General features: G+C 44.1%; 1 protein-coding gene across 1 annotated transcript in view; it reads right to left on the reverse strand.

Annotated features, from left to right (window-relative positions):
- Positions 1–10,985, reverse strand: part of GFI1B (growth factor independent 1B transcriptional repressor) — a 38,283-nt gene extending 27,298 nt beyond the window's left edge. Inside the window, exon 1 of the mRNA XM_077922461.1 lies at positions 10,650–10,985. The gene's annotated coding sequence lies outside the window, so the exon portion shown is untranslated. The remainder of the gene's footprint in view (positions 1–10,649) is intronic.
- Positions 10,986–12,401: the final 1,416 nt, after the last annotated feature.

Raw genomic sequence — 12,401 nt, forward strand, 5'->3', positions numbered from 1 at the left:
GAGAGGTTTTTAGAGCAAGGTGTACTGAACAGAAGTAGGGGAGAGCCTAACATGAGGCACATACCTCCACATGTGGTGGGAGTGCCCCAAAATCCAACTATTCTGGACAACAGCCATACGAGAAATATGTAAAATAACTAAGCAAGTATTAGACACCACCCCAGAATTGGCCCTACTAAACATCTTCCAAGGCAACAATGCCCACTTACACCACAAAGAACTCATAACCCACCTACTCTCAGCAGCCAGAAACACCATAACAAGACACTGGAGAGACCTGTCAGGAGTAAGCATGGACCGATGGTACCAAACAGTATGGGAAACAGCCTTACTGGAAAAATTAACCAATAAACTGAAATTGACACGGGGACAAACAGAAGAAGACACCTTCACCCCGGTATGGCTCCCCTTTATCACATACACAGCCCAACAAGACAATGACAACAACCCACCAACAGCATACAAATCAATATGGCTAACCTGATCCAAAACACCCACCCACCCCACTCAGACACGAAAACAAAGATCACCACAGCCAATCACAAACAAACAACCAAACCCTAGGCCAACCCCAACCTCTCTCACCGCCAAAGGAACACAAGTGAACAACACAAGAAATGCTGACACCAAACCCTACATACATTAAGCATAACAGAAACATCGCCACCCCACCCCACCCCCACCCCCACCCATCTTACCTCCCTCCACCCCTTCTCTCTCTCTCTCTCTCTCTCTCTCTCTCTCTCTTTCCTGTAATGCCTCAACAAATGAAACGGATTTGTAAAAACGTTACATGGAAAAAATATGAGAGACATTACACTTACTACTGTAAAACAAGTAAATCTTTAATAAAATAAAATAAAATAAGAAGTAGGGGAGAGCAAAGAGAGATACGCCTTGAGCAGGCTGGCCGAAGTCTGACAAGGAGAGATGCCTTTGACTCCAGGGCTGTACTGCTGTGGGAACAAGCCCTGCTTGAGATGACCATGCTATAAGATCTGGACTCCATGAAGACTGAAGGTGTAAATATGTGAATACAGGGGTGCCTCGCAAGATGAAATTAATTCGTTCCGCGAGTTTTGTCGTCTTGCGATGTTTTTCGTCTTGCGAAGCACCGTGTCGGGAAAGTTTTGGAAAAGCTTCAAAAATCACCAAAGTCTTAAAAAACCTCCAAAAAGGCTACCAAAAAGGCTATGAGTTGCTCCTCGAAGTCAAGTCGCAACTGTATTAACGGTGTTAAGAAAAAGGAAACAAACTTGCAAGACGTTTCCGTCTTGTGAAGCAAGCCCATAGGGAAAATCATCTTGCGAAGCAGCTCAAAAAAACAAAAAACCCTTTCGTCTAGCGAGTTTTTTGTCTTGCGAGGCATTCGTCTTGCGAGGTACCACTGTATATTATATATCATAAAGCTATGACAGTCTCCTCCACATCTTCAATTCTCCAAAGGGCACAAACCCTGGGTGAATGTCTGGAACCTCCTGGAATCTTTCTACTGCTCAGCAGAGAGTGGGGGTGGTGTCCAACTTTTGTAACACTGGAGCTTCTGGAGAGAAAGATGTAGACCAGGGGTCAGTGACCTTTTTCAGCCATGGGCTGGTCCATCGTCCCTCAGACCATGTGGTGGGCCGGATTATATTTTGAAAAAGAAAAAGAAATGAACGAATTCCTATGCCCCACAAACAACCCAGAGATGCATTTTAAATATGTAAAATCACACACTCTGCTCATGTAAAAACACCAGGCAGGCCCCACAAACAACATAGAGATGCATTTTAAATAAAAGGACACAATCTACTCATGTAAAAACAGGCTGATTCCCGGACCGTCCACGGGCCGGATTGAGATGGCGATTGGGCTGCATCCGGCCCCCGGGCCATAGGTTGCCTGACGTAGGCACAACGTCTACCTGAGGTAACAATGAAGGGAGAAACAGTAACACATTTTGAGCAGTTCGAGTTAGGCTGGAAAAGCACCAGGAGCAGTGATTTGATGAAATGAGGCAGCTGGTGATATAGTGGGGGAGAAGTCTCCTTGCATAGCAAAAATGTGACTCCATTCCAGCAGCCAGCGGTGGAAGAAAAAGAGAAAATTGAGGTACCAGAGAGCAAGAATTGCTACCAGTTGAATTCTATACCACGTGAGGAGAGTGCCCTGCTGGGTGGTGAGATGCTACAAGGGTCAGGGAGTAATCTGGGAGCCTAGCTGCCAGACCGCCCAGGGTGGCCAGAAAGATCCAGAATGTGGGTGGACAGTTGAAGGGCTTGGACTGTCAGGAGTTGCAGCCTGCAGCTGAATGCAATGCAGACAAGTATGAGCTGTCGGGAGTGGGGGAGCAGTTGGCTGCCACTGAGTTGGAAGTTGTGCCTGAGGAAATGGGAGAGGCGCCAGCACCTGTGAGGAAGGCAGTAGATGCTGGTCTGTCTACCCATGGAAGAGGCAGCAGCTTCCTTTGTGCTCAGGGAGAAGCCAGAAGAGCAGTGGATGACTGCTGGATTGATACTTTCAGGGGGTGTCAGGAGAAAGGGGATGTAATAAACGAAAATCTGCCCTTGTTCCCTTATGGGGAACACAAGAGTCCTTATAGAGTCCTTTGCAGGTTCTCCATCGATCGGAGAAAATAACAAAGGCCAACCAGAGGATATTGAGAAGTAAAGCAGCTCGTAAGCCTGATCTTTGTTGAACTGTTGTAACAGGGTGCTCCCCTCTCACACAGGAAAGGAGGAGGGACCCAGAACCCAGGTGTGCCTGCCCTTATATAGACATTTTAAATTGGCCACCCTGGAGTCCAAGACCACCCCCAGAAACATCATACATATATCACAGGAGTGTAGCTCAAGACCACCCCCCAGATACATCATACCTACATCACAGAAAGGGCAGTCTACAACAGAAATCTGAGTGCATTGTTTATCTCCTTTCTGGCAGACTTGTTAAGGGTCACTTGATTGGATACCCTGGGGAGCATGGCCAGTCTTTTGTAATGACAAATACTTAGTTCCTGAGCCAGGTCACAGGCTCACCCTAATCATACACAGTTGTTGTTGTTGTTTAGTTTTTTAGTCGTGTCCGACTCTTTGTGACCCCATGGACCAGAGCACGCCAGGCACCTCTGTCCTTCACTACCTCCCGCAGTTTGGTCAAACTCATGCTGGTAACCTCGAAAACACTATCCAACCATCTCGTCCTCTGTCGCCCCCTTCTCCTTGTGCCCTCCATCTTTCCCAGCATCAGTGTCTTCTCCAGGGAGTCTTCTCTTCTCATGAGGTGGCCAAAGTACTGGAGCCTCAGCTTCACGATCTGTCCTTCCAGTGAGCACTCAGGGCTGATTTCCTTAAGAATGGATGCGTTTGATCTTCTTGCAGTCCATGGGACTCTCAAGAGTCTTCTCCAGCACCTTAATTCAAAAGCATCAATTCTTCGGCGATCAGCCTTCTTTATGGTCCAGCTCTCACTTCCATACATCACTACTGGGAAAACCATGGCTTTAACTATACGGACCTTTGTTGGCAAGGTGACGTCTCTACTTCTCAATATGCTGTCTAGGCCTGTCATTGCCCTTCTCCCAAGAAGCAGGCGTCTTTTAATTTCGTGGCTGCTGTCACCATGTGCAGTGATCATGGAGCCCAAGAAAGTAAAATCTCTCACTACCTCCATTTCTTCCCCTTCTATTTGCCAGGAGGTGATGGGACCAGTGGCCATGATCTTCGTTTTTTTGATGTTGAGCTTCAGACCATATTTTGCGCTCTCCTCTTTCACCCTCATTAAAAGGTTATTTAATTCCTCCTGACTTTCTGCCATCAAGGTTGTGTCATCTGCATATCTGAGGTTGTTGATATTTCTTCCGGCAATCTTAATTCCAGCTTGGGATTCATCCAGCCCAGCCTTTCGCATGATGTATTCTGCATATAAATTAAATAAGCAGGGAGACAAAGTACAGCCTTGTCGTACTCCTTTCCCAATTTTGAACCAATCAGTTGTTCCATATCCAGTTCTAACTGTAGCTTCTTGTCCCACATAGAGATTTATCAGGAGACAGATGAGGTGATCAGGCACTCCCATTTCTTTAAGAACTTGCCATAGTTTGCTGTGGTCGACACAGTCAAAGGCTTTTGCATAGTCAATGAAGCAGAAGTAGATGTCTTTCTGGAACTCTCTAGCTTTCTCCATAATCCAGCACATGTTTGCAATTTGGTCTCTGGTTCCCCTGCCTCTTCTAAATCCAGCTTGCACTTCTGGGAGTTCTCGATCCACATACTGCTTGAGCCTTCCTTGTAGAATTTTAAGCATAACCTTGCTAGCGTGTGAAATGAGTGCAATTGTGCGGTAGTTGGAGCATTCTTTGGCACTTCCCTTCTTTGGGATTGGGATGTAGACTGATCTTCTCCAATCTTCTGGCCACTGCTGAGTTTTCCAAATTTGCTGGCATATTGAGTGTAGCACCTTAACAGCATCATCTTTTAAAATTTTAAATAGTTCAGCTGGTATACCATCACTTCCACTGGCCTTGTTATTTGCAGTGCTTTCTAAGGCCCATTTGACTTCACTTTCCAGGATGTCTGGCTCAAGGTCAGCAACCACACTACCTGGGGTGTACGAGACATCCATATCTTTCTGGTATAATTCCTCTGTGTATTCTTGCCACCTCTTCTTTATGTCTTCTGCTTCTGTTAGGTCCTTACCACTTTTGTCCTTTATTATGGTAATCTTTGTACAAAATGTTCCTTTCATATCTCCAATTTTCTTGAACAGATATCTGGTTCTTCCCATTCTGTTGTTTTCCTCTATTTGTTTGCATTGCTCGTTTAAGAAGGCCTTCTTGTCTCTCCTTGCTATTCTTTGGAAATCTGCATTCAATTTCCTGTATCTTTCACTATCTCCCTCGCATTTTGCTTGCCTTCTCTCTTCCGCTATTTGTAAAGCCTCGTTGGACAGCCACTTTGCTTTCTTGCATTTCCTTTTCATTGGGATGGTTTTCGTCGCTGCCTCCTGTACAATGTTATGAGCCTCCATCCATAGTTCTTCAGGCATTCTGTCCACCAAATCTAAATCCTTAAACCTGTTCCTCACTTCCACTGTGTATTCATAAGGGATTTGACTTAGATTGTATCTTACCGGCCCAGTGGTTTTTCCTACTTTTTTTCAGTTTAAGTTGGAATTTTGCTATAAGAAGCTGATGATCTGAGCCACAGTCAGCTCCAGGTCTTGTTTTTGCTGACTGTATAGAGCTTCTCCATCTTTGGCTGCAGAGAATATAATCAATCTGATTTCGATGCTGCCCATCTGGTGATGTCCATTTGTAGAGTCGTCTCTTGTGTTGTTGGAAAAGTGTGTTTGTGATGACCAGCTTGTTCTCTTGACAGAACTCTATTAGCCTTTGCCCTGCTTCGTTTTGATCTCCAAGGCCAAACTTGCCAGTTGTTCCTAGAATCATAGAATCATAGAGTTGGAAGAGGCCACAAGGGCCATCGAGTCCAACCCCCTGCCAAGCAGGAAACACCATCAGAGCACTCCTGACATATGGTTGTCAAGCCTCTGCTTAAATACCTCCTTTTATCTCTTGCCTCCCTACTTTAGCATTCCAATCCCCTATAATGAGAAGAACATCCTTCTTTGGTGTCACTTCTATAAGGTGTTGTAAGTCTTCATAGAATTGGTCAATTTCAGTTTCTTCAGCACCAGTAGTTGGTGCATAAACTTGGATTACTGTGGTGTTTAAAGGTCTGCCTTGGATTCGTATTGAGATCATTCTATCATTTTTGAGATTGCATCCCAGTACAGCTTTCGCCACTCTTTTGTTGACTATGAGGGCCACTCCATTTCTTTTATGGGTTTCTTGCCCACAGTAGTAGATGTGATGGTCATCCGAACTGAATTCGCCCATTCCCGTCCATTTTAGTTCACTGATGCCCGGGATGTCAATATTTATTCTTGCCATCTCATTTTTTACCACCTCCAACTTACCCAGGTTCATGGTTCTTACATTCCAGGTTCCTATGCAATATTTTTCTTTACAGCATTGGACTTTCCTTTCGCTACCATGCATATCCGCAACTGAGCGTCCTTTCAGCTTTGGCCCAGCCGCTTCATCAGCTCTGGATCTACTTGTACTTGCCCTCCGCTCTTCCCCAGTAGCATGTTGGACGCCTTCCGACCTGAGGGGCTCATCTTCCAGCGTCATAACTTTTATATATTTTTTTTTATAATATTTTTTTTTATTGCTTTGTTTTCCAAGGTCAAAGTACATCGTCAATACATCGTCAATAACACAACAAAAGCTGTTTTACAAAAAATAAGAAGAAATTAAACAAAAGTAAATTCATTTTTCCAGATCTTTTTCCATCATCAACTGGACTTCCCCACATCCTCCATCCCTGCATTCTTTACAATAAAAATAAACAGCAAATTAATACCTTGTTTCATGTGTTTTTGTATTTTCATCTAATTATTTACTCTAAAAATTAAACTTTTCTCGGTCGTAACTTAGTTTCAATCATTTCCGAGTCTCAATACTGAAGCATATTTTTTCTCAAAACTTAGCAAATTCTCAACATTCATATAACTTACAATGTTTTTGTAAATAGTCCTTAAATTTTTTCCAGTCCTCTTCCACTGCCTCTTCTCCCAGGTCTCGGATTCTGCCAGTCATTTCAGCCAGTTCCATGTAGTCCATCAGTTGCGTGTGCCACTCTTCCAGTGTGGGTAGCTCCTGTGCCTTCCAGTATTTGGCTATAAGGATTCTTGCTGCTGTAGTTGCATATAGAAAAAAAGTTCTATCTTTCTTTGGCACTCTCTGGCCTACAATGCCCAGGAGGAAGGCCTCTGGTTTCTTATGAAAGGTATACTTAAATACCTTTTTCAGCTCGTTATAAATCATTTCCCAAAAAGCCTTCACCCTCGGGCATGTCCACCAAAGGTGAAAGAATGTTCCTTCAGCCTCCTTACATTTCCAACATTTATTGTCAGACAAATGGTATATCTTTGCAAGTTTGACTGGGGTCATGTACCACCTGTACATCATTTTCATAATGTTTTCTTTTAAGGCACTACATGCCGTAAATTTCATGCCGGTGGTCCATAACCTTTCCCAGTCTTCAAACATAATGTTGTACCCAATATCTTGTGCCCATTTTATCATGGCTGATTTAACTATCTCGTCTTGAGTATTCCATTTAAGCAACAAGTTATACATTCTTGAAAGCACTTTCGTCTTAGGTTCAAGTAGTTCTGACTCTAATTTTGATTTTTCCACCTGGAAACCAATTTTTTTGTCCTTTTTAAAGATCTCTAAAATTTGGGCGTAATGAAACCAGTCTCGCACCTTTCCTTTCAATTTTTCAAAACTCTGCAACCTCCAAGTGTCACCCACTTTTTCTATTATTTCACAGTATTTTGCCCAGCCACCCCCCATATTAAGTATTTTTGTGGCCTTAGCCTCCATCGGTGACAGCCACCTCGGAGTCTTGTTTTCGAGTAAGTCCTTGTATTTAATCCAGACAGTAAACAAAGATTTCCTGACAATATGGTTTTTGAATAACTTATGAGACTTTACCTTTCCGAGGTCGCTCCTGGTGCCCGCCGAATCCCACGGCCACGGGCTCACTCTACCCGTGGTTTTTCTGGATGGGTCGTCGCTGTGCCGCAGCGCACGACCCTTTTCCGCGGAGCCCCTCTTCAACAACTGGAGAGGACCGCCATTGCCGTTTCGCGCCGCCTCCGGAAGTCCAGCGTCATAACTTTTATATGCCTGTTGTCTTTGTCCATGGAGTTTTCTTGGCAAGGATACTGGAGTGGCTTGCCGGTTCCTCCTCCAGGTGGATCACGTTTGGTCAAAACTCTCCACTATGACCTGTTCATCTTGTGTGCCCTGCTCGGCGTAGTTTATAGCTTCTCTGAGTTCTTCAAGCCCCTTCGCCACAGCAAGGCAGTGATCCATGAAGGGGAATCATACACAGACATACCCTTAAGACAGGATTTGTGAATGAAAAGACAATGGGGAGACTTTTCCATTTCCTTCAACCTAGCAGAGAAAACATTTGGTCAGTTTGAGAGTCAAAATGGTTCCAGGGCTGTTTTCCTGTGCTACTTCAGACATGTGGTTTCTATATTTATGTACGTGTTTGCTTGGTACATTTATGAAAAATTATTATACATATAAGACCTTTATTTTTTTTATTTCAGGGAGCAGACAGCTGAATCGAAAGAGGAGGCTTCAGTGCCTGTTGGGTTTGGTGAGGGGGGAACGTTGGGGCTTTTGTCCCTTGGATGGCTCCAAATGGCCTTGAGTGGGAGAGGAAATGACCCAATGCTAGAAACAGTCCTTAAGTGGACTCTAGCAGTCAGAGCTGCCAAGAGCAGTGCGGTCTGGGGAAGAAAGCTGCTGGGGAAGTTACATGTCTTTGTTTAGCAGCAGGAGCAGGGCCAGATTTAGGTTTGATGAGGCCCTAAGCTACTGAAGGTAATGGGGCCCTTTATATGTCCAGCTGTCCTTTGTCAACAACAAATTGTTGCTGTTTTTTTCAGTTGCATATATGCTATATGGTAATTTATGGACCTAATAGGTATCTAAAGCCATTTGCACATAACAAAATATGTATTTTATCAAAGTAATTGTTGAACTATATAAAGAAATGAGCAAACCAGTGATATTTTAGGGGCAGGCTAGCAGGCGGGGTCCATTACTTACGTCATAGGAGCTTACACAACCCAAAACACTGTTGCTGTATGTAGGTTTTATTTTATTTGTTATCTTATATTTTGGAAATGTACATCCAGGGTTGTTTTTTTTCCTTTAAATTTTTTTTGGGGCCCCCAATAGAGTGGGGCCCTAAGCTAAAGCTTGTTTTGCTTATACATAAATCCGGCACTGACCAGGAGTATGCAAAGAGGGGTTTTCTGGACATCTGTGTGGGTGGGACGGGCCTGGAGATTCCGAAGAAAGTGCCCCCAGATAAAGCTTGGTGGCAAGATTTTAATTTGGGATATGGGGCAGGAGATGGGGTGGACTGGGCCCCAGGGAAGAGATTCCACATGTGCCAGAGAGGAAACAGCTGGGGGTCCTGGAATTGTGTTTCAAGCAGTTGCATAAATTGTTTTGGGGCTGCAGGTGTAAGTTTGGAAGCCCTGACCCACAACCCAGAAGGAATAGCAGGGCCTCATGAAGACTGAACCTGTGGATTAACCAACAAGGACTGAGAACTTTGTTTGATTTACTCAGTAGTAAGAATTCTGTGGAAACCCCAGGCAGGGTATTGCAACAAGGAGAGGAGGATGGGTTTCTGCTGACTGAACAGATTTACAAAGGGACTTTGCCTGCTGCAAGTTCAACAAAGGTTTTGAAATGCTGTGGTGTGTTTTGTTTTCTTGAATGCAGTTGGTGGTGGTGGAGCTAGTAAGTGTTTTGTCTAAATTACTCTGTTCAGTAATGTGCTTTTGCATGCTTGTGATAATGAAATCTGTTAATGATGTATAGGAACTATGCTGTTAAGAAATGGTGAAAATGTTGATAGTGATGACGAAGGGCCTCTGGGTTGAGACAGCTCTGGTTCTGAGGCTGGCATCCTGACTTAAACATGCTTTGGAAACTCATAATCTTGGCTGCCAAGTGTGGGTGACTGGGTAAGCTACATTGGAATGGTTATCAGAGTGTACCCCAAGAGGAAAGAGAAAGCCTGGAGGATTCCAGGGAAGTTGGAGGTCACCTGGATATTAACTGTTCTTGTGTTTTTAAACATGTCACTGCACTATTACCTGCTTTGATGTGTTGCTCTAAATGCTGTAACTTTTCTGTTATTTCTTCTGCACACCTATGGAAAGCTGTCTCTCTTTCTAAAAGGGTGGTAGTGTTATAGATTTTGGGGGACCTGCGTAAACCCTAGAAATTAGTAAATGGTAGGATTTGATTATTTGGCATTTTGAAGGCAAGATTGGAAGTCAGTGGAAAAGTACAGGCTAAGCTTCCTTTCGAGCCAGGGCCTCATCTGAGATAGAGGCGTTGGCATGATAAAAGGTGCCAATGACCCATCTAAGAGGAATCTTGGGCCTGGGCATACAGAGGTTGCCATGATGGTGGTGTGTGTGTTTGAGTTGACAGGAACAGAGAGGTTTTTAGAGCAAGGTGTGTTGGCCAGAAGAAGGGGAGAACAAAGATAGAGCCATCTTGGGCACGTTGGCTGAAGTCTGACAAGGAGAGAGGCCTTTGACTCCAGTGCTGTACTGCGGTGGGAACAAGCCCTGCTTGAGATGACCATGCTGTAAGATCTGGACTACGGCAGTTTTTGCCACGTCTGCCCTTCTCAGACAGTATTTTAGATGAAAAAAATTATCATTTTTTTTTCTTAAGTGCACTGATGATAGTCAGTTTGGATGGGGGGCTTTTATCAATTTCTGAAGTCACACAATCAACCAGTAGCTGAAGTGGGTTCCACACAGTCACAAAAACAAGTCCCAAAAATGAAGTCACAAGCCACAGTCACAAAAGCAGTCAAAAAACCAAAAAAGCCACACAAACCAAAACGCAAAAAGGAACCAGAAAATGAAAAGTGACCCCTAAAACAGCAATTTTACATGATTTTTACAATCTAACGAGGCCATTGATCCATAAAATGAAATCAAGAAAACAGTACAAAATGAAAATGTGATTTTTTTCTTACCTATGCTGATGATAGTCATTGTTTGGATGGGGGCTCAGGGTCCTCTTTCACAATCACAACCGACTTGGCTCCTGGCATTCATGGAGGCCTCAGAGAGCTCCCGCGGCTGGAGCCCAGTCACGGAGCCTCTGCAGGCCCCGCGGATGTCGGGGCTTGGCTCCCTGCATTCGCGGAGGCCTCAGAGAGCTCCGTAGGCCCTGCGGATGTCCACGCTAGGCTCCAGGCAGTGGCGAGGCCTCCGAGAGCTCGGACAACTTACTTCCGGGTTACAATAGTTCGTAACCCTAAAAAACGTAAGTTGAAGAGTTCGTAACCTGAGGTACCAAGGTAAAATCTTTTGGCTACATTTTTCCAGTTACATTTTTCTATTCTAGTTACATCTTCTAGTGTAAGAAAACACTTTTTTGAAAGATACAAAGAGGTGATACATTTGATAAGAAAAACACTTTTTAGAAAGATACAAAAGGGATACCTTTGATAGAGTCAATGGTTGGATTGCTCAGCTACATTCTTTGGTGGTATTACAGTCGTACCTCGGGTTACATACGCTTCAGGTTACATATGTTCAGGTTACATACGCTTCAGGTTACAGACTCTGCTAACCCAGAAATATTACCTCAGTTTAAGAACTTTGCTTCAGGATAAGAACAGAAATCGTGCTCTGGTGGCACGGCGGCAGCAGGAGGCCCCATTAGCTAAAGTGGTGCTTCAGGTTAAGAACAGTTTCAGGTTAAGAACAGACCTCCGGAACGAATTAAGTACGTAACCAGAGGTACCACTGTACAGCGACACAGAAGTAAAAGATACAAGTAAAAAGATAAATTCTTTTGTTAGCATAGAAATACGTAACACTGAGAGGTTCATTTATTAACTACCCTCTCTGAGCATGGTTTCTCTTATGACAGCTCTCAATAGGTCTTTCCTGTGTCTAGCTATGGTATCTCCAGCTTCTGAGAGTGACTTATGAGTTCCTTGTCATGTACATGTGGGTTATTGTCCTGGAATATATTTAATTGTGCTTTTTCTGGAGTTACTTCTATTACCTGTTTCGTTGTTTTTTATATTTCCTGCAATATTGGGCCATTGGCTCATAGCTGTCAACCTTCCCTTTTTTTGCGGGAAATTCCCTTATTCCAGCGCCGTTTCCCGCCCTTTCCCGCTGCTATCCCGGATTGTTAGATATCCCGTAGAGACTGTCCCTGGAACAGGTGTGTCTGCTGATCCCTTATTTTCAAATCTGAAAGTTGACAGCTATGCATTGGCTTGATCCACCTGGCTCTTCCTAGGTTCTTATGCTGATATATACAGTGGTACCTCGGGTTAAGTACTTAATTCGTTCCGGAGGTCCGTACTTAACCTGAAACTGTTCTTAACCTGAAGCACCACTTTAGCTAATGGGGCCTTCTGCTGCTGCCGCGCCGCCGGAGCACAATTTCTGTTTTCATCCTGAAGCAAAGTTCTTAACCCGAGGTACTATTTCTGGGTTAGCGGAGTCTGTAACCTGAAGCATATGTAACCCGAGGTACCACTGTAATAGCGATGAATGTTATTGGAATAAATGTAGTGTTTTAATGCAACCGTGTCTGCTTTCAGGAGACGAATGGAAACTCAGATATTGCATAGAAAGACCAAGGGGTCTGCCCTTGTAGCTTTCCCCTCCAGTGAGCTGCGGGCCTATTCCTAGTTCTGACCATTTTCTAATTACGCGGCAGGCGGGTTCAAGTTGTCCAGGCCGCAGTTGCTAACGTAAAC

The sequence above is a fragment of the Podarcis muralis genome, chromosome Z (assembly GCF_964188315.1).
Source record: "Podarcis muralis chromosome Z, rPodMur119.hap1.1, whole genome shotgun sequence".
Classification (NCBI taxonomy): domain Eukaryota; kingdom Metazoa; phylum Chordata; class Lepidosauria; order Squamata; family Lacertidae; genus Podarcis; species Podarcis muralis.